Source organism: Rhinolophus sinicus, chromosome 16 (genome assembly GCF_057876585.1).
Source record: "Rhinolophus sinicus isolate RSI-liver-muscle chromosome 16, RSI-T2T, whole genome shotgun sequence".
Classification (NCBI taxonomy): Eukaryota; Metazoa; Chordata; class Mammalia; order Chiroptera; family Rhinolophidae; genus Rhinolophus; species Rhinolophus sinicus.
The window spans coordinates 41,844,274-41,864,277 of NC_142516.1; the positions used below are offsets into that span (position 1 = coordinate 41,844,274).

The 20,004-nt window shown below is 41.2% G+C and overlaps 1 pseudogene; it reads right to left on the reverse strand.

Moving 5' to 3' along the window:
• Nucleotides 1-483: 483 nt before the first annotated feature.
• LOC109449911 (replication factor C subunit 5 pseudogene) lies at nucleotides 484-2,186 on the reverse strand (annotated as a pseudogene).
• Nucleotides 2,187-20,004: the final 17,818 nt, after the last annotated feature.

The window sequence follows — 20,004 nt, forward strand, 5'->3', positions numbered from 1 at the left end:
CTACTTCAAGAAGAAAAATCAAAATTATAAATGAGTCTATTATATAACAGTTCTGGCTGCAAACCTAATAATACCTATTTCAGAGTAAATACAGACAATGACTAAGACTATATTTTAAAACGTAATTTTGAAGATGTTCATAAGAAACTTTGACCATATTAGATTTGAAAGCCTATATTCTAATCCAGAATAGGTTAGGCCAATTTTCCTTTATCTAAGCAACTGAGGAGTAAAAGCCTTAAGACTGGCAAAAACTTTGTTGTTGTTTTTACTATAAAAGACAAATAAGCACTGTAATAAAAATGCTTGTACATCAAATCTTGCTTTCTACATTTTTACTATACCACATGCAGTATTTAAAAAATTGTGCCAACTCAAGCCTGGAACTCTGTTTCTCAGTACTTTGAGTGATTATAGTTCAATCGTATAACCATGTCTTTTGTTCTCAAGTACTGCAGGGTCCTGTGAATTGTATCTAGAAGTCTAAGTCTCTGCAATAATCAAGTCTCTGGTGATTTAAAAGCAACAATAAAGGAACTCAGTTGAATCTTCTTCTCATTGGTGTCAACAGAAAGTCTGTACTCAATGTCTGCCATTTTGGTCAATAAATGTATTTGAACTGATGATGGAAAGTCAGTTCTATGCACAAAAAAGGGTATCATATAATGTCAGCCTCTTCAGAGTTTTCAACTCCATACTATTTGTATAGGCTGTGATGAGGCCTTGATTCAACATCTGGTCCAGAATGTTAGCAAAATCAGATTTGGAGTGTCCCATATACATTAGTCTGTTTTATCTCCCTCCCCAAAGCCATTTTGGTACTCTGCAAGATATTAAGAGACCTCCACATATCTCCATTAGAAAGAATTACAAGTGCTTTCAATCCATCTTCACTACTGTAAACTTTCTCTTCTTCGATGGTATGTCCTACATAGGCAACAATAAGTTCTGGGCTCAAAGGAAAATTTCAAACATAGTACAGCAGGATTGTAATGTAAGGGTGATCATTGACATACAGTTAAAGATGAGACAAAATATAGCATTCTTCATAAATTTCTCAATCTGTTTCAAGCATTCTGAGCACTATGAGTCATGGCATTAGCTTCTAATTTTAAGCCTTTCTTAAACATTGTTCGGTGCTGGCAAAGCTGAGGATTGGTGCCAGAATGTTATCTATTCCTCCGAGAGTCAGGTGCTAAATTTTTTATCTTTGTATAGTTGTTTAGCACAGGCTAGGATAGTGGATGTCTTCCCTATCGTTGGAGGGTCATTGAGAAGCAGATGGGGCAATCTATCTTAATTGAACAATTTTTGAATGGTTCTCAGGATGTCGAAAACACTAATAACACCAAGTACTGGGGAGGATGTGGAGCAACAGGGACTCTCATTCGTTCCGGTGGGAATGCAAAATAGTACAGTTACTTTGGAAGACAGTTGGGAGGTTTCTATAAAACTAAACATTCCCTTTCCATACAATCCAGCAATTGTTCTCCTTGGTATTTATCCAAAGGAGTTGAAAACTTAAGTCCACGTAAATCCCTGAACATGGATGTTTATAGCAGCTTTAGTCACAATTGCCAAAACTTGGAAGCAACCACGATATCCTTCAGTAGGTGAATGGACACATAAACTGTGTGCATGCAGACAATGAAATCTTACTCAGAGCTAAAAAGAAAGGAACTATGAAGCTGTGAAAAAATATGGAGAAAGATCCAAATTGGCGGATTGGGTAAACGCTATGCCTACTGCCTTCTGGAATCACACCAAAATTACAAATAAATTATAGAACAATCAACCTCAAGAATCACCTGAAGACTAGCTGAACAAAGTTCCTAAAACTCGGGATCTGGGGAAGAGGCCACACTGAGATGGTAGAAAGGGTGGAGACATGAAATGGGCTGACCTCAAACCCACAAATAGTGGTTGAACACCGGGAGGGACACCTCCTTGGCAGAGATCCCCCCAAAGGAGAGAGGCATCCCACATCCGTTTTGGGCTCCCTAACCCTGGGATCCTTGTGCCGGGGGGAGGAATTCCCACAACATTGGGCAGTGAAGATCAGTGAGGACTCTGTCCATCCTGGTGGGACAGAGAGCAGTTGGAAAACCAGAAGCCCTCTTACAGGGACCGTATGCAGACTTGCTCGCTTGCAAACACTCACCCAGTCTCCTGTAGAGGGGCGGCATCTCCAAAGGCACCAGAGACATACAGGAAAAGACTCAGTTGTGAGGCTTCAGGGTGAGAGCTGGGGGAACCAGCCATTGTCCTTGTGTGGAGCCAGCCTCACGTGCAGCCTACCTGAGGGCTCCATCTTTGCTGTGTTGTGCCCTACCCCAAAGAGCCAAATCTGAGACCACATTGGTCTGGTAAAATCGGAACATGCTCATCACCGTAGTGGCTCCCTGAGTCCATGCGGTGCACAGCTGGTGCTGTGTCACTGTAGGGGGGGGGGTGCTCTCTTGGCTGCTGAGTGCTAGCCCCACCCTGCAAGCTGCAAAAGACTTTTGTAGCAGTGGACAACCTGGGTTAGCCCCGGCCAAATTTTCATGGTGAGCAGCTAGCTACATCCTGCACCACAGCCCCTCTGGGGTGGCTCCTGGGGACCTGGGAGCCTGAGGCAAGTGGTGGTGGCCATGGAGATTTCAGGGCATTTTTGCAAAGTAGTTGCAGTCCTGGCACTGGTGCAAGTACTGAAACTGCATTAACTTTGTAAAAAACCATTGCCCATGCCCCATACTTCCCAGGAACCCACCCTACCTAGCTTGGGCTACATTGCCAGCACTGATTGCCAGAGCCTCTGGAAGCTCATTGTTCTTTCATCACCAACGTTGTTTACATCTATGGTGTGTAAATGTGTTCCATAGGTGATAAATATCAAAGAAATGTGAGAACTTTGATATGGGCACATAGCGTATAATTGAAAGGTGGATGGCAACATGTTTCAATGGGCTTTTTCACTTGATTGTAGTGTAAAAAATGGGATGCATCACACATGCCAGATGATAATTGTGAAAGTTGGGTGAGGGAGCATGGGAAGATATATCATTCGATCTGCTCTTGTGTGTGTGTTTAAACACTTCTGTAATAACAAAAATTTAAGTAGAAAATATGTTGGGTATCCTATAAGGACAGGGGTGAGGGTGCAAAAGGATTTCTGTGAAAGTACATCAGTCCATCAAGACTAAAGTTTAACTATCTCTCAATATGGCGATTTTAGGAAGTGTCCTTCATTTTTTTTTTTTTTTTAAGTTATGAAGTAAATCTCTTTCCATATAACAGGAAGGAAAACAAAAGGAAGAACACAAAAGTGTTGGGTTTTTATGAAGTATTTCAATGAAAAGTTCCCATCTCATAGCTTCTAGCTCCTCTGTGAACAGTGGTCCAGCAAATCTGTTGAGCAAGTGGAGATGGCCCCAATTTGAGGGAAGTAAGCGAGACTTGAAATAGGTTTGAGTAGCATTGGAGAGAGAATGGACTCAGGAAACCGTGACCTAAGCTCCGTTTGCTTTGTTCACATGTTAGTAAGCATGGGATAATTATCTGTGGAATGAATGAATGATTTCCGGATAGTTCTGGGGCTGAATTTATCTGGATATTAAGCAGACTCAATTGTGGGATTTAATCCAATAGTGATCAGTTACTTTTAGGAAGGCATTTCTGGATAAATAGAGTTCAAATTTTGCTAAACATGAAAAATTAAATAAGCTTGGAAGCAACTCATTTGTAGTAGAGCTTTTTAAATGTTGGTTATGCAAGAGACCATCAAGTGTACCTTAGAGAGTGAGGAAAACAAGAGCTGGGATTGACAGGGATTGACAGAGAGTTAGTGGAAAAATGAATGAACTGGAGTTTAAAAATGAACAAGGGGCACATAAGTTGGAAGGCCAGGGGGATGAGGCCAAAGGTTGGAACGTCAGACTGTATTATTCCAGGTGGCAGAGGTGTTCCTGGTAATAAGCTCTATAGTGTGGAAGTAACTGCCCTGGAATGAAAGTAAAGGATCCTAAGATGATATGATGCAGGAACTGGGAGGCTGAGTCATTGCCTGCTCAATCCACATGGATGTTAGAGCCCTCCGCTGCCTTTTCACCTCTCAAGTTCCCTCCCATGGGCCAAAACCCACCTTTTGTCCCTCTCAGTGCCACCACAAAATCTTCATTTTTTTCTGTAGCCCCAAGCTTCAGATATTGTAGGGTCAGTGTCGTAACTCTGGGCATGCAGATACAAGTGTGGTAGTGAGAGACGGCTGTGGTGGACACCTCTTTTGCTTTGTTTTTGTCCTTACAGGATTCACACATCTTACTGGAAAAGCTACCTCAACTGCTCTATGGGACACTCACTCCATTTTTGAGTCTCAGTCTCTACAAGTGGAGCTGCGTTCCCTCCAGACCTCTCTCGTAAGGGTGGGTATGTGTGCCGTCTTGGCTAATAAAAGCATTCCATGGAAGTCCACAGTGAGCCCCCAAATATCTGTAACCATGGAACTTACCTGTGGTTCATGAGCTGCAGGTGTTCTGGGGGAGATTTATTATGGCTCCGCCATGGCCATGAATATCAAAGGTGATGTTCCATCCTCACAGCTGAATGGTACATGCTAAGGGCAAGAGCTTGTATATTTGCATCAAGCATGGATGGAAGGAAGGCATCAAGATCACCTTCCCCAAAGACAGGGAAGCCAGGCCTGTTGACATCCCTGCAAATACTCTTTTACTACTCAAACAATAGCCCCATGTGTTTTGGTATATGGCATCAGTATGCTGTGTGGTGCTCTGATCAGCCTCAAGCAGGGGAGCTTGAATCAGACTCAGGAAGCTGGGAGCAAGACAGGGTGCCAGTGCGGGGATGATGACACATAGACCTTTGTTCCAGCAGCAAGGTCATTCTTTCCCCTCTTCCTTTCTTCTGAATTTCCCCTTTCCCACTCACTCTAAGGTATTGTTTCCTTTCAGCTTTATTTTATCCCGTAAGGTAGGTGGCTGCCTTGTCAACATTCCTACCACTAACAGCTGAACAATGCTTTTGCTCTTCAAAACAAAAATATCATCAATCCAACTGCCTGGGGTGGCAACCACTTCCCCAAGGTGACTTTCCAATTGGGAAACTTCAGTGTCAAGTATAAAGGATGCTTCCCCAACACACTAACATGACCTAAGAGGCAGACTTATAAGCAGCATCTATGCTCTTCCTAGACTCCACCCCAACCAGCCCAGGATCCATTGCAACAACATCCTCCCCCCAAACATACCCACTGAGGGGTCACCCATCTGGTGTCCTCTAATCACTGACTTCTACATAATGATCAAGCCACTGTTTCTTCTTCTCTGATACATTCTGAAAATATATCTGTCTTTGACCCTATTCAGATACAGAAGGCCCGTGTGCCCCACCGCCCTAAAGGGTATAACACATCCATGAGGGGGAAGGTGTGGGCTTCTATACGTGATCCTCAGGGCTAAGCTAAGAGGCAGGAGACACAGCCCATCTCCTCACACTTCATCAGGGACGAAATGGGCACATGATACCTATTTCTCAACTAGAGCTCCAGGGGACTGGTCATCTTTTAGAAGCCAAAGGAAGCAATCAGTAAGAACTGAACTAACTCCTTCCTTTTCCTAAGCTCAAGCACTGAGTTACCCAAAACCCATGCCTCCAACGTAGTACATGGAAAAGACATCACTATTATTGGAGAAACATTTATTAGGAAGAATCAATTCTCCCCTCAAGGAAGAAATTCATTGGGGGTGGGAAAATGTTTTCCCTGGAAATTCTAGAGAACAATTTTGTGTCTCAATAGCAGAGACCCATCTCTGAAAGCACTGCCTTCAGCAGTGGTGAGAGCTGAAGTGAGGCCCCTGGCCAGCTTGTCGTCTGCAGGTGTGGCATGGATGGGGCACAGCCACCCTGTGGGGCCTGGATTGGAGGTACTTCTGACATAAGAGCTGCTCCTTAAATGCTGCAGCTGTCTGGGATAGTCTGTCCTTGTCTCGGATTTGTCTAAGACTTGTAGAGCTCTGGCCAGAAAAGCCAGCAGCTTGTTGACATGACTTTGTCACCTTACACCTGAAAGGATGCCCCTGGATGGGCCCTGCCTGGGCTGGTACTTGTGCCTTCTGCTGAGCTTGCCCAAACTTCCCTGGGGAGGAAAGGCGCTCTTGAGGGCAGGGCATATCTGTTGCATGCGACACCCCAGTTTCTCCTGTAGAAACTTCCCCGTGATTTTCCGGCCTTTGGTCGGCCCAGTCAAGGCCCTTGTACTTTTAGCCGGGCCTCTGCTCTGTGTAGATGATACAAGGCTGCCCTTTTCCTGGGAATTTTCTTGCTGTTCGCATATTCGCCCAGGATGAAGGCCCTGAAAGAAGCGATTCATTTTTATTCTGAAAAGTCTTTCAGGGGGAAACAGCTCCCCCTGTGCCAGGGTCTGGGAAGACTTGCTCCCCTAGCATCTCCTCTAATGACATGTCCTGAGTAGAAACGCTCTTCCTTCTAGGTTGGGATGTTTCCTGGATCGCCTCCAAGAAGCGCTTCGGATTTGGGGCCTTGACGGCTCACTTTCTTCTTAGTTTGTGGGAAAAATCTTCTTCTGACACCACTTTAAGACAGGGAGCCGAGGCTCCTGCCGCTGCTGCATGCTGACCCCTCGGGCCTCCAAATGCATGTGCAGCACCTGGGAAGCTCCCAGGTCCACACTGGAGACACCCTGAGCTGAGTCAGGGAGGCTTTGTGAGTCAAGCCGTTTGAGACAAAGGACACGTCACTGCGTCGGCCTTGGGCCTGGCTACGCTCCCTGTTCTCTAGTTCAGATCCTGGCTCTGTCCGTCCCCACAGATACATTTGTTATAATCAATGAAACTACACTGATAGATCATTATCACCCAAAGTCCATAGTTTACATTAGGGCTCACTCTTGTTGTTCTACATTCTATGGGTTTTGACAAATATGTAATGACATGTACCTACCATTACAGCATCATGCAGAATATTTTCACTGCACTAAAAATCCTCTGTGCTCTGCCTACTCAGCCCTTTCTTCCTCTATTCCCTGGTAACCACTGATCTTTTTACTGTTTCCATAGTTATGCCTTTTTTAGAATGTCGTATAATTGGAATCATACAGTATATAGCATTTGAGTGGCTTCTTTCACTTAGTAATATGCATTTTAAACTTTCTTCATATCATATTTTTATTAGTTTCAGGTGTACAAAACAATATAATGATTAGACATTTACACCCCTCACAAAGTGATAACTCCAAGTCTTCTACCCATCTGATACCTTTCATAGTTATAACATTATCATTGACTACAGTTCCTAAGCTGTACTTACATCCCCACAAGAATAATCAGGTGACTCTGCTCAAGATTAGACGTACCCTAAGGACTTGACAGTCCTAGCTCTCACCCTGCCACCGAGGACTAAGGGAATCATTAGCTCAGTAACCTATCTCAACCTTTGGGGAGTATCATGGACTGAAAGTTTGTATTCCCCCCAAAATTCATATGTTGAAACCCTAAAACCAATGTGATGTTCTTAGGACGTGATTAGATCATGAGGGTGGAACGCTCATGAATTGGAATAATGTCCTTTGAAAAGAAACCCCAGAAAGCGTCCTCACTTTTTTTCTTTTTTTTTACCACATGAAGTGGTGGGGAGAAGACAGCTGTCTGTCTATGAATCAGAAATCGGTCCTCACCAAACATTGAATCTGCTGGTGCCTTAATCTTGAACTTCCCAGCCTCTAGAACTGTGAAAAATAAATGTTTGCTGTTTAAGCCCCCCCAGGTCTATGGTATCTTTATTTTATTATAGCAGTCTGAACTGACAAAGACAGAGATTTCTACAACTGTTATGAAGTTCATGTAGACGTCAGGGGCTGTCTGTGTTATAGAGTCAGAAAAAGTGGGCTCAAAATACAAAAAATATGAAAGATTGAAATAAAAAGAGAAGATACTTTATTTTGAAACTACTGGATTGTTTTGTGAAAAGATGCGTGTGTGTGTGTGTGTGTGTGTGTGTAGCATGTCACAAAAGTGTTTGTGCAATTTAAGCTTCACTAACTGTCGTGTAGGAGACCCTGCTCGCTGCACCATTTGTCGTGCGGGACGGCCTGCGGGGTCTCTGCTCCCACTCCCCATACAAGAACGCAGGATATGGTGAGGCCAAAAAAGAACACCCACGGAGCCATAGGTAGGGGAGTCATACCACTATATTCTCTCTGGCGGCACTATACTCTCACTGGGGGCTGGATCCACACTGTCCGCAAACCGCCATCCACACTTGCCAGCCCAGCCGCCATCTTCTTGCTAGCCCCCATGCTTTCTCTTCTCTTCTTCTCCTAGCATAGCCACAGCAGTTATATTAGTGGCCAATGGCTCACTGGTTACAGCTGACGGCCAACTAGCCACAGCTGATGGCCATCCAATCACAGTTAATGGCCATTTACTACCTGAGCCAGCACCTGTCTATGTGAGGCCGAGAGCCTGGAAACTACTCTCTGGGGCTCCGCCCCCACACTAACTTCAGAGAAGTAAGTGCTACAGACTTACCCCCAGGATCATTTGAAGGTTTAATTATTTACATTTATTTTATACTGATTTCAGTTTTGTGAATGTTGAATAATGAATTCTTCATTTTAATTATTTGAGTCAACCCCTCTGATTGAAGAGAGTAAAGGCTAACTGAAACAAAAATCTAAAAATTGCTATTCAACATTCAGAAAACTAAATATAAAAGACTTTAATTTCTGTATCTGGGGTCATGTAAGGCAAAGCATTTTATATGAAAGAGGGATTTGAGGACATATATGATCCTGCGTGTAAATGGCTGGGTACAAGCAAACATTCCAGGCAGAATTTCAAACTTTATAGGTCATGGATGTGGTAAGCCTCAAGTCAAATTCTCCACACAGTAAAGGGGGACCCAGGAAATACCTGGGCTACGGGTGGAACAAGCAGAACATTTCATTAAGGTAAATATATGATATGATGAAGAGTGGATTGGAAACTAGGATGAGTAGGGTAGAGGAACCTAGAGGCCCAATAGGGGTGGAGGGATCTGCTTGGGCTGATGGGTGAGGGGCCAGGCATGGTGTCACAACACTTTCTGACTCATCCATAGTCTGTGAGGCAGGCCTGGCAATAAAGTCAAGAGTCTGCATTCTCAGAGCTCAGTTGCCTCAGGCAGCTTGGGATTCAGATAATGGAATTCACACGATGGAATGTTTTCACATTTCTGAATAGCCTTATTGAAATTTGTCTGAACTGTGGCTCAGTATCTTTACAGATTATCCTCACTTGCCTGTGTGGGTTGTGGTCGTTCCTTATGTTCCTGTACTACCTGTTAGGGTCTCCATCTTTACCACCTGTCTTGGAAACCAAAAACATCCCAAAGGAAAGGAACCCTGAGTGAGCCTGTGGGGACAGAGCTAGGAGTGCAGTTTCCAGGCTCTCGGCCTCACATAGAAAGGTGCTGGCTTAGGTAGTAAATGGCCATCAACTGTGACTGGATGGCCATCAGCTGTGGCTAGTTGGCCGTCAGCTGTAACCAGTGAGCCATTGGCCACTGATATAACTGCTATGGCTACGCTAGCAAAAAATGGGAGCTAGCAAGAAGATGGTGGCTGGCAAGCGCGGATTGCAGTTAGCACGGCGGATTACAGTTAGCAAGGGGAGTTGGTCGGTTGGCATAAAAGCGGACAGCAGGTCGTACGTGGTGTGAATCCAGCCTCCAGTGAGACTACAGTGGTATGACTCCCCTACTTATGGCTCCATGGGTGTTCCTTTTTGGCCTCACCGTGTCCTGCATTCTTATGTGAGGAGCGGGAGCTGAGACCCCACAGGCCGCCCCGCGTGACACATGGCGCAACGAGCAGGGTCTCCTGCATGACACCCCACACGACAGTATCACTCTGGTGAGGGCTGTTGATAGTGGGGGAGGCTGTGCATGTATGTGGGAGTGGGGCAGGGCTTATATGGGAGCTCTCAGTGCTTTCCACTCAATTGCTATTAACATATAACCGCTCTGACAAAGTCTATTAATTTTTTAAAATTCTGTTTAAATCCTTATTTCACCACTTACTAGTTGTGCAACATTAACAAATAACTTCTCTAGGCCCCCATTTTGTCATCTTTACTATAAGACAAGAGAATCTATCTCAAAGGTTTGATGTAATAAAAGAATTATAATTCAGATAAAGTGCTTACTATAGAGTTCAGCACATAGTAAGCACTTAAATGTTAGATATTACTATTATTTTTATTTCTTTCATCTTACGGTGGTGGAGATCTCATTGTCTCTCAGAGTATGGTGTTTTTGCTGACCAAGGAAGCAGGTGTTTAATGTTTAGAATTTACCTGACACCCTTCCCCCAAATGGAACTCAACAGACTTATGCTGGAGGTGAATGTGAGCTAGCACACTGGTTTGAATAACTGATATGTACCTTGAAAAATTCCTTCCACATGAAATATTAATGTGTGTTTTTTTTCTTTCAGAAAGCTACTCTGCCTCAAGGCTTCAGGTGTTTCTTCTTCTCATGTCAACAGGTATTTTCAAAATTTTACTGGATTTTAAACCAGCATAATTTTTAAAAAGCATGCTGGTTTTTTACATTGCCTCAAAACTGGGTGCTTTGTTCTCTGTGGGAACTACAATCTGGGGTGGGGGGGAGGGAGGGCAAAATTTGTATCACTTAAGAACTTCACAGTGAACAAGAAAACTTTTGATTCCAAATGACACTTACTGCCTTTGAACTTCTAGATTAGTTCATTTCTTTGAGGTGTAAAATTAGAATTAAAAAAAAAAAGAACAAGAAGAAGAAGAGAAAGTGAATGCAAAATAATGAGGAATTGCAAGAACCCAGCTAAAGGCCATCAGTTGCCCAGGTGCCTTTATTTGCTTTGTGCAATTTGTTCTGTATGTCACACAAAAATGTGGTTTTTATTTCCAAATGACAAGTGTAATGGAGTGCTTTGTGAAAAACAACTGCATTATCCAATGTATTTTATGGTAGAGTCTCACTGACAACTCATGTTTATCAAACTAAGATACTTTATATTAGGAGAAAAAATAACAAAGCCTTTTGAAAACATACAATTGGGGAAGGAGATAGCTCTGAACTTGATGGGGTTTCTGACATTACTCCCATTGTAGCCCAACTCTCGGAGTTGAGCTTATTAGAACTTGGTAGGATTAATTTCAGGGACTTATAAAATATGGTCTTGTTCTGGGAAACCCTGCCAAGCCTCAGGTAGTCTAGGAACCCTCTTCGAAGCAAGTGGAGCTTCAACTACTGAACCATTTTAGATTTTCTCATGCATAGTCCTTGGTACATATTAGATTAGGGGCTCAACAAATATTAGCTAAATAGAAATCTAAATGTATAATGATCATCTTTCTAGTGGAAGACATTATGGCTTAATGTGTAGTGGTCACAGGTATAGCTACATCACCAGTAAGTATGAATAAATTTCTCATGACTTTCTACTTCTCACTAAATACAGTTCCGTGCTGTTTTCTCTCCTCCTCCTCTTTTCGTGCTATATTCTTTCCTTGCTTTTATGGTGGCCAGTGGCACACATGGGAATTCTGTTCTTTGTGTATTCGTCTCATCATCAGAAAGATTGCTGGCCCTTTAGTCATCAGGTAATGGAATTGGGGGATGAAACCCACCTAGGGTGATTTCAAAAGCTGTGAAAGCCTCAAGGTGATATGCCATCCGCTGATTATGCATAATGTCATATGCAATTAAAAGTTAAAATTTATCATTAAGGTACCACAAGAAAATGAACTTAATAATTAATAAATCAATAATCAATATTACTGAATGCTTGCTTGATACTGTAGCTTGATCAACTGGAGTTGCCAGAGAGGTTGGGAAATGTGGTCTTTAGCTGGGAGGCATGGTGCTCAGTTTTATTACCAAAAGGAAGAGGAGAGTGTGGATATTGGGTATAATTAGCAGTCTCTGCTACAGGAGACAAGACTAGAGGCAAAGAAATCAATTAAGAGATCATTAAAGCAATAATTGTGGCCTGAACTAGGTTAGTGTACATGATAATAAGGAATGAAAAAGTATTTGGAAGGAAGAATTGACAGGACCTGGTAATTTATTGAATATGAGGAACAAAAGAGAGTAATGTAGTCAGTTCATTGCTTAAGAATACGTTGAGTTCATACTATGTGTCAAGCATTGCCCTAGGTGCTGGAGAGACAGTGGTGAAGAAATAAATGCTCTTCTTGTCTTAAGGAACTTAGAGACTAAGGTGTGATTGCAGATTTCCATTGAAGCAAATTGCATGGCCGTTCATTGAGATAGAGAATATGGAAGAAAGAGCAGGTTTGGGGGAAAGTGATGAGTACATGAAAATCATAATAAACTTGAGATATTGGTGGGACAACCAATCAGTGATATTCAGGAGATGTTGAGCATGGGAATCTGAATCTCAAGAGAGCAATTGGAACTTGAGATAGTTATATACTGGGGACCATCAGGACAGGTGATATTTTATAGCCATGTGAGTATTAAGATTGCCCAAAGAGAGTTACAGAGAATGAAGAGAAGAGAGCCTCAGACATAACATACCAGCATTTAAGGAAGAGCCCATAATGGAGAAGGAATGATCAGAAGGGCTAAAGGAAAACTAGGTGAATCCATATCATGAAAGCAAAGGGAAGAGAGTGCTTTAAAAAGGATCAGATACTTCCAAGAGATTAAATAAAATGGAGACTAAGGTGGGATGATGAGAGAGGGTGTAGAGTGAGGCAAATACAGGGTGGCAAGGGGGTGTTTTTGTGACTGCAAGGCAGTCTTTTTGTTTTGACTTAAAGGTGGGAGAGAACTGAGCATGTTTAAATGATGATGGGAGGGAACCAATACAAAGGAAGACATTGGTGATAAAGGAGAGAGGATCAAGCTCCTGAAGGTGGTAGTTGAAGTGAAAAATGGAGTTTATATAATAAGTAGCCTTATAATGATGGGGCCCTTTCTTCTTTATGAACTGAGAAAATTAAGAGAGTGTACGTAGCTATATATCCAGGCATACTCATGAGTTTGCACCAGAAAGCAGAGCAAGTTACATCTGGAAACTTTTTTTTTTTTTTTAGCCTGTGAAGGCAAACTCATCAGCTGACAGGTAGGGGGTGGGGAAGCTGTGGGTTGGAAATTTCAGGAAACTTAGAAGAATTGCTTGATAATAAGGAGGGAGCCAATTGTGCACAGGAACATTTTCAACCCCATTTTACAGGTAAGAAAACTGATGCCTAGGAAAGATCAATAACATTCCCAAGGTTACATGATAGAGCTGAGGATATAGCATCTTATTCTGAACGTTGTGCTGTTGCTGTTATATCGTATTTGCTTTACCTACGTCCCTGAACAATATTCAATGATAATGGTACATTAAGAAACAAACCCATTTCGGACCTTTTGTAAAGAAGATTAGAGCCAAGGGAAGGTAGAGAAAACAAGCCTCCTTTACTAAAAAGTATTTTTTTCTATGTGTCTGAGGGGTCCCTCACAGCCACTCCAGGAGCTCCCATTCTGCTAACGTAACTATTTGGAGATGGGACTGTAGCAGAGACATTTACCTCTCCTCAAATATCCACATGTTCTGCCACATTTTCCAGCTCTAACAGATAGACAGGACCATACGACTAGTTCCAACCAAAGGCTGTTAAGTGGAAGTGATATGTGTCACTTCTGGGCTAAACCATTTAAATGCAACCCTCCAGCTCTCTCTTCCCCTGCTGAGGCAGGCAACATGAAGGCCACATGTTCCCGATGACATAACTACAAAACTAAAACTGCCTAGATCCCTGACTCACCACTTGGAAGGGAACTGACCTAAAAAGATGCCGGACCCCAGAAGATTTTGTATGGGTGAACCACTCTTGAGTACAGCATATCTTGGCCTATTTTGACTATTACAAGCTCTATAATGGAAGAGCTCTCTGGCTATACATAGTTCTATTTCTGAATCAGTAGAAACCATTCTGTTAGCCATATTTCTGACCTCAGAGTCAGAAGTCGCTGCTTGAGGTATTATTGCTGTTTAACATGAATTAGATTCCCAGATTTCTTCCACTTCCCACCTTTATCCTACTATATGATCTTAGGCAGTCACCTAACCTTTTTTCCATTAAGGTTTAATTAACTGGGAAAACAGAACAGAGCAAAACAAACTTTACTCTACTTTGAATAGATACTGAAAGGAATCACTAATAAAAGGATGGAAAGGTGCTTTGACTGCAAAGGATAGGAAGCTGCTAGGTGCTTTGTTGATGGGTGCCACAGGTATGCAGAATATTGATCCTTTTCTCTTTGAAAGTTCTCAGTACTTTAATGAGAAAACTAGTAATTACTATGTCCTGCCACTTGGTGAAGAGTCTGTTGGAGGGATGGGTTTGAGATGAAAGTTGCATTGATTACTTAATTAAAAACTTTAAACAATATTTTTAGGAAAAAATATTAACATTTTGATTTCTAGTCTTAGATTACAGCATGAAGAAATAAATTCCTTTAAAATGACTTACAAAATAGATTTTCTATGGATAAAAGATGATGAAACCAAACCATATGGTAAGTATTAAAGATTCTTGGGGTTTGGACAGGTAGTTTGGAGCTACTTGTTGTACTTCAAAATTTATTTCTGGACAAATCTAAAACTCCCTGGACTCACAGCAGCTCTCTCATGAATACCAGTTTTACGTAGGTCAGCCATGTATCTTCATTTGCTTCCTGCCATACACTCTCCATTCTTTTCACCATCCTTTCTTCCCCAGGAAGTTAATCTATGTGGATTACACAAATTGACTCCTTTGCCTAATGGTTTCCTCTTGGGTTTGGCCAGTGGGGAGACTTCTCAGATGATCAGAGGGAGAAAAATGAGGTCAGGTATTTAGTCTTCATCCCCTCTCTACAGGGTGGCCTCAGGCTTGCTCTGCCCCTTCATCCAAGGTTGCTGCTCCCCCAAAGTTGGCTGCTTAACAAAACTGTCTTCTTCATGGTTTTGATAATCACATTCTTTCCTTCAGACCAAGGGGGTGGTAACAGCAGTGTTGCTACTAACACTAGGTTGGTGTTTTATTCCTGTAGTTTCTTAAACTCCACATAAATAGCCCCTTTATAAATAAACTCTCCCCATTACTCAAATGTGTGATCTATTTCTTATCGACTTTCATGTAACACCTGGGACATTTCTATGTATCCCCCAAAGCACAACACTCAACTTTCGGATTCTGTTTATTTTCAAATGATGGACAATGCCCATCATTTGAAATGTCTATCATTTCTAAGCCACATGCAGAGACCCAGGATAAGAGCCAAAGGTAATGTAAACGAAGAGATTACATAAGGGATGGGTACCAAGAGATACAATTGGTTTTTGGAAGGGTACGAGCATTAAGGTTGGGGTGAAACTCAAAGATATGGTCAATGTATTGCTAGCCAATTTTTTAAAAAGTTGACATTTTGGTGGTTTGATGTGGTACATAAAAATTATTTTCCTCACTTTTCCCCCATACCTTTTGAAAGAGGCAGTATAGAACTGTGGTTAAAGAATGGTTTGGAGTCAATCCTTCTAGTTAAATTCTGATTCTGCCACTTACAAGTTATATAACGTTGGGCAAGTTTTTTAACCTCTCTATCTCAGTTTCCTTGTCTGTTAAATGTAGCTAATACTAGTATTTACTTTCTAAGGATTTGTGAAGATTAAAGTAGTTGGAATGTGGAGGTGCTTAGAATAGTGCCCATCCCACAGTATGTGCATTGTAAATGTTAACTATTAATATTTGAAACCAGAACAAATCTTAAAGTTTATTTAGACTAAGTCATTAGACAGGAAATAAAGGAGTAGAAACCAAATCACTTGGCCAAGGTCACACAGCAAAGATTAATCTCAGTTTTGTTTACCAATTTATCAGTGCAACAAATGTTTATCTCAGCAGTATAATTGAGATAATGAAAGTTCCATTAATTTGGCCAAGTCTATAAAAATGGTTAGAGCCAGAATCAGAACTAAACAAACAAACAAAAAAAACAGCAATAACAACAAATGCAACCACAAAACACAGTCTTGGATCCCATCTGTTCAGCTGTCTCTTCCCTCATCATGCTACCTACCCATGGTACTGCCTTGCTGTCAGAATGCCCACCTTGAATTTTAGTCAGTTTCCTGTCTAGCATCCTTTGGAAAATCCACCCACATCATATGGGTACAGCATTTGATGCTTACATCTTGAGTTTTGGCTGATATACAAAAACGAAAAAGAGCAAGAAATTCCCCCAGAGACCCCACAGCTGTGCATGTGAATGAACACAAATCTATCTAACTAAGACCTAGGAAAAGAAAACCTCAAAGTAATTTATGCTCCAAGATTTCCCCCTGGATCTGCATTTTCTGTAAGTCTCAGATGGTATGTTTTGTGTGTGTGTGTGCTAATTTCATCCTCCTTGGTCAAACCATCTACTTCTGGAGTGCAGAAGTCCTGCTGGTTGGCGAATTGTCTTTGCCACTGGGGAGGGCAATATTTCAGTAAATCCTTGTTTAACTGTGAAGACAGCTGTAAACGCTTTAAATTCATAAGTGAAATTAATCACAGAATTCTGTAGGGTGGGTTTGATGCTACCCAATGATTCCCCAAGTGCAAAGTTAATCCTTGAGTTAGAAAGTAGCAAATCAACATGCTCCATTCAGGATGGATGATCTGATTTCCCTGACTGCCAGGGAGGACGGTTGCATGAGACTTAACTAAATAATAAAACAAAACAAAATATGTGTATTAACTAAGGCTGGTTCAACACAAGACATGATGAAGTACACATTTAAAGTAATTTTCCAGGGAATTTGCATTTGAAACAATGGCTTAGAGGATAAAAAGGCTTATTGTTATTTTTATTTACATTTTAAATCTACAGTTAATAATTAAAATTACTCAGCTTTAGGGAGTGAAGTTGGTATATTTTTCATGGTCCTGGCTGGAAGTCAAAAGTCTTGGGTCTGTTCCCAGTGCTAGAATTGTCTGTATTTTGGGGCCTATCACTCATTCTTCTTGTGCCTCAGTTTTTTTGTTATTGGAAATCATGTATGATCTATGTGTGATCTGTTTTTAACAAACACATACATGCGTGCACACACATAAACTAATTACATAGTGGGGAATTTAAGATTATTAACATCTAATTTGAGTTGTAAAAATATGAGTTGTATTTTAGGAACATAACTATTGAGACAAATGAAGTACACCATCCTATGCTATTATTGTGAAGGATGTTTAAAATTGTTTTGGGGGACACTATTTGGAATTCAAACACTTTCCCCATATACTCAGTAATGACAGCAGTGGAAAATGGAGCTTTAAGTTAACTTTTAGGTGAGCAGATCTGTATTACTTGAGCACACGTCATAAATTGTCTTTAAAATAAAATATCTTCCTGCATAATTTTACAAAATAAAACTTACTCTGTGTTAAATGGCTTGCAAAGGAGTCACCAGGTATTGTCCCCTGAACTCCTGATATTTACATTTAGTATCAATACACACACACACACACATACACGTACATATACACACAGACACTTCCTTTAAATGTGGAAATGTGAAGATCCTCATGTGTTACAAATAGTATAAACCTCTGTCTTTTTATTAATGTGAGGACCAGTTATCCTCACCCATTTTTCCCTTTCCTTGCAATTTCTTTACATTCAATACTTAGGGATAGAGCAACGGTTCTCGAATCCATAGAAATTGTTAAGGCCAGATTTCCCCCTCCCCCAACTTCCTACCCCTTCCTAATCCCCACTCCTTTCTCTTAAGGAATGAGATCCTAAATGTTGGAAGGATCAAACTCTCCCTATTTTATAATCCTTACCTCAAAGGTCAAATGAAGATATCTCTTGTGGTAGATTTGCATTTTACTACCAAAGTTAAATATCTCCATTGTTCATCCTAAATCAGGTTAAGGTCTCTTTACAATATACTTACAGGTATTCTACAGACTAGTCAGATTTTACACACTTGGTCAAGATATTTGAGAACCCATTTCAAGTTCCAGGAATTCGCTATTCCTGGAAAACTGAGTTCCTGTTTTAGGGCATTGTTCTGAATCAGCTTTCAGATTGGAATTTTCATATTATGTTAGTATCAAAAATTAAAAGAAAATTGTTCTAGGAGGAACCACTTAGACAAAAAACACATCTCCATTGATTATCTTTTGTGTACTCCTGAAGATTTTCATTTTTGCAATTATATTTATTAAAATATACCTAACATACAATATTATATCAGTTTCAGGTGTACACCATAGTTATTCAACATTTATATGCCTAAAGAAGTGATCACCATGATAAGTCTAGCAACCATCTGACACTGTACCATGCTATCACAATATTATTGACTATATTCCCTATGCTGTACATTATATACCCATGACTTATTTGTTTTATATTTGGACATTTGAACCTCTTATTTTTCCATTAAAGTTGACATTTAATATTAATATATTAATAAGTTAATATATTAATTTTAGGTGTATGGTATAGGGTTAGACATTTATATAATTTAAGAAGTGATCCCTCTCACTAGTCTAGTACTCACCCGGTACTTTACATAGGTATTACCATATTATTGACTATATTCTCTATGCTTTACTTTACATCCCCATGACTATTTTGTAGCTACCAATTTGTACTACTTATTTTTTGGTATTTGGTCTCCAAATATTTTTTTTGTTATTAAAATTTATTGGAGTGAAAGTGATCAACAAAACTACATAGGTTTCAAGTGTACAATTCTATAATACGTCATCTATATATTGCATTTTGTGTTCACCACCCAGTCAGTTCTCCTTCCATTATCATATATTTGACCCCTCTTAATCTCTTCACCTTTTTCACCCTGCCCTCAACCCTTTTCTCATCCATATATCACCCTGATAAATCTAGTACCCATCTGACACCACACATAGTTATTACAATATTATTGACTATATTCCCTATGCATCAGACACTTCTGATTACAGCAACTTACTGCTTGAGCAATATTGACCAAAGTGTCTACTTGTATACATTTTTTAGCACCTCCAGTACTTTTTATCTTTTTGTATGTGTATGTCTTAAAGAAGTCCCTCTAACATTTCTGTTTTTGAAACTCTGAGAGATTTTAGGAAAGTCTGTAGCATGAGTCAAGACAGGCCATTGGTATGTAAAAGCCAATGGAAGTGGCTTGGCTATGCCAGAAATTTGGGTGGGATGGGTCTCAAGAAATCACCAAGGTGAGGCTGATGAACAGGTTGATGGAGACTCAGATATGGCAGTCACCTATGTCTGCAGGCCAGGAGTTAGGAGGACCTAATAAAGAAACAATGACTTCCACCAGCTCCTTCCCGTGGAAGAAAGCTGCCCCTCTACCTCTTGCCCTGAAGCCAGACAATTCAGTTCCTCCCTGTCTGTGTCTGGCACTTTGTGAGCTGCTGGCCCAGTGCTGGAGCTCACAGCGAGTGAGTCCATCAGGAGTAAGTTCATCCATGGGCCTTTTAGAGGAGCACCTGGGACTGCAGCCATCTTTGTCTCACTCAGCCACAATCTCCATTAGTTTTCACAGCTGAAATTATGGGGCCTTCTCTCCCTGGCAGTTGAACCCTGGCTGGGAACCCTCACTCCTCATGGAGTAACTCTGCAGCCAAGGTGGCCTTCTCAATTTTTAATGGTCACATGTGGGTGTGGGGCCAGTGTCTCCACCCCTACCACCCATCTTGAGGTGACTTCTTCTGTATGGCTTTAGCTGTAGGGCTTCTGTTCAGCTAGACTTCAGGTGATTCTTAATGATGGTTGTTCTATAGTTTTGTTGTAATTTTGATTTGGTCATGAGAGGGACAAGCACAACGTTTACCTACTCCTCCATCTTGACTGGAAATCTCCTGAAGATTTTCAACACAAGCTCGCTTCCATTGGCTTTGAGTGTGTCTTTAATTAAAGAGATGGAGGTTGAGGGAAAGCAAAAGATCTCTTCAG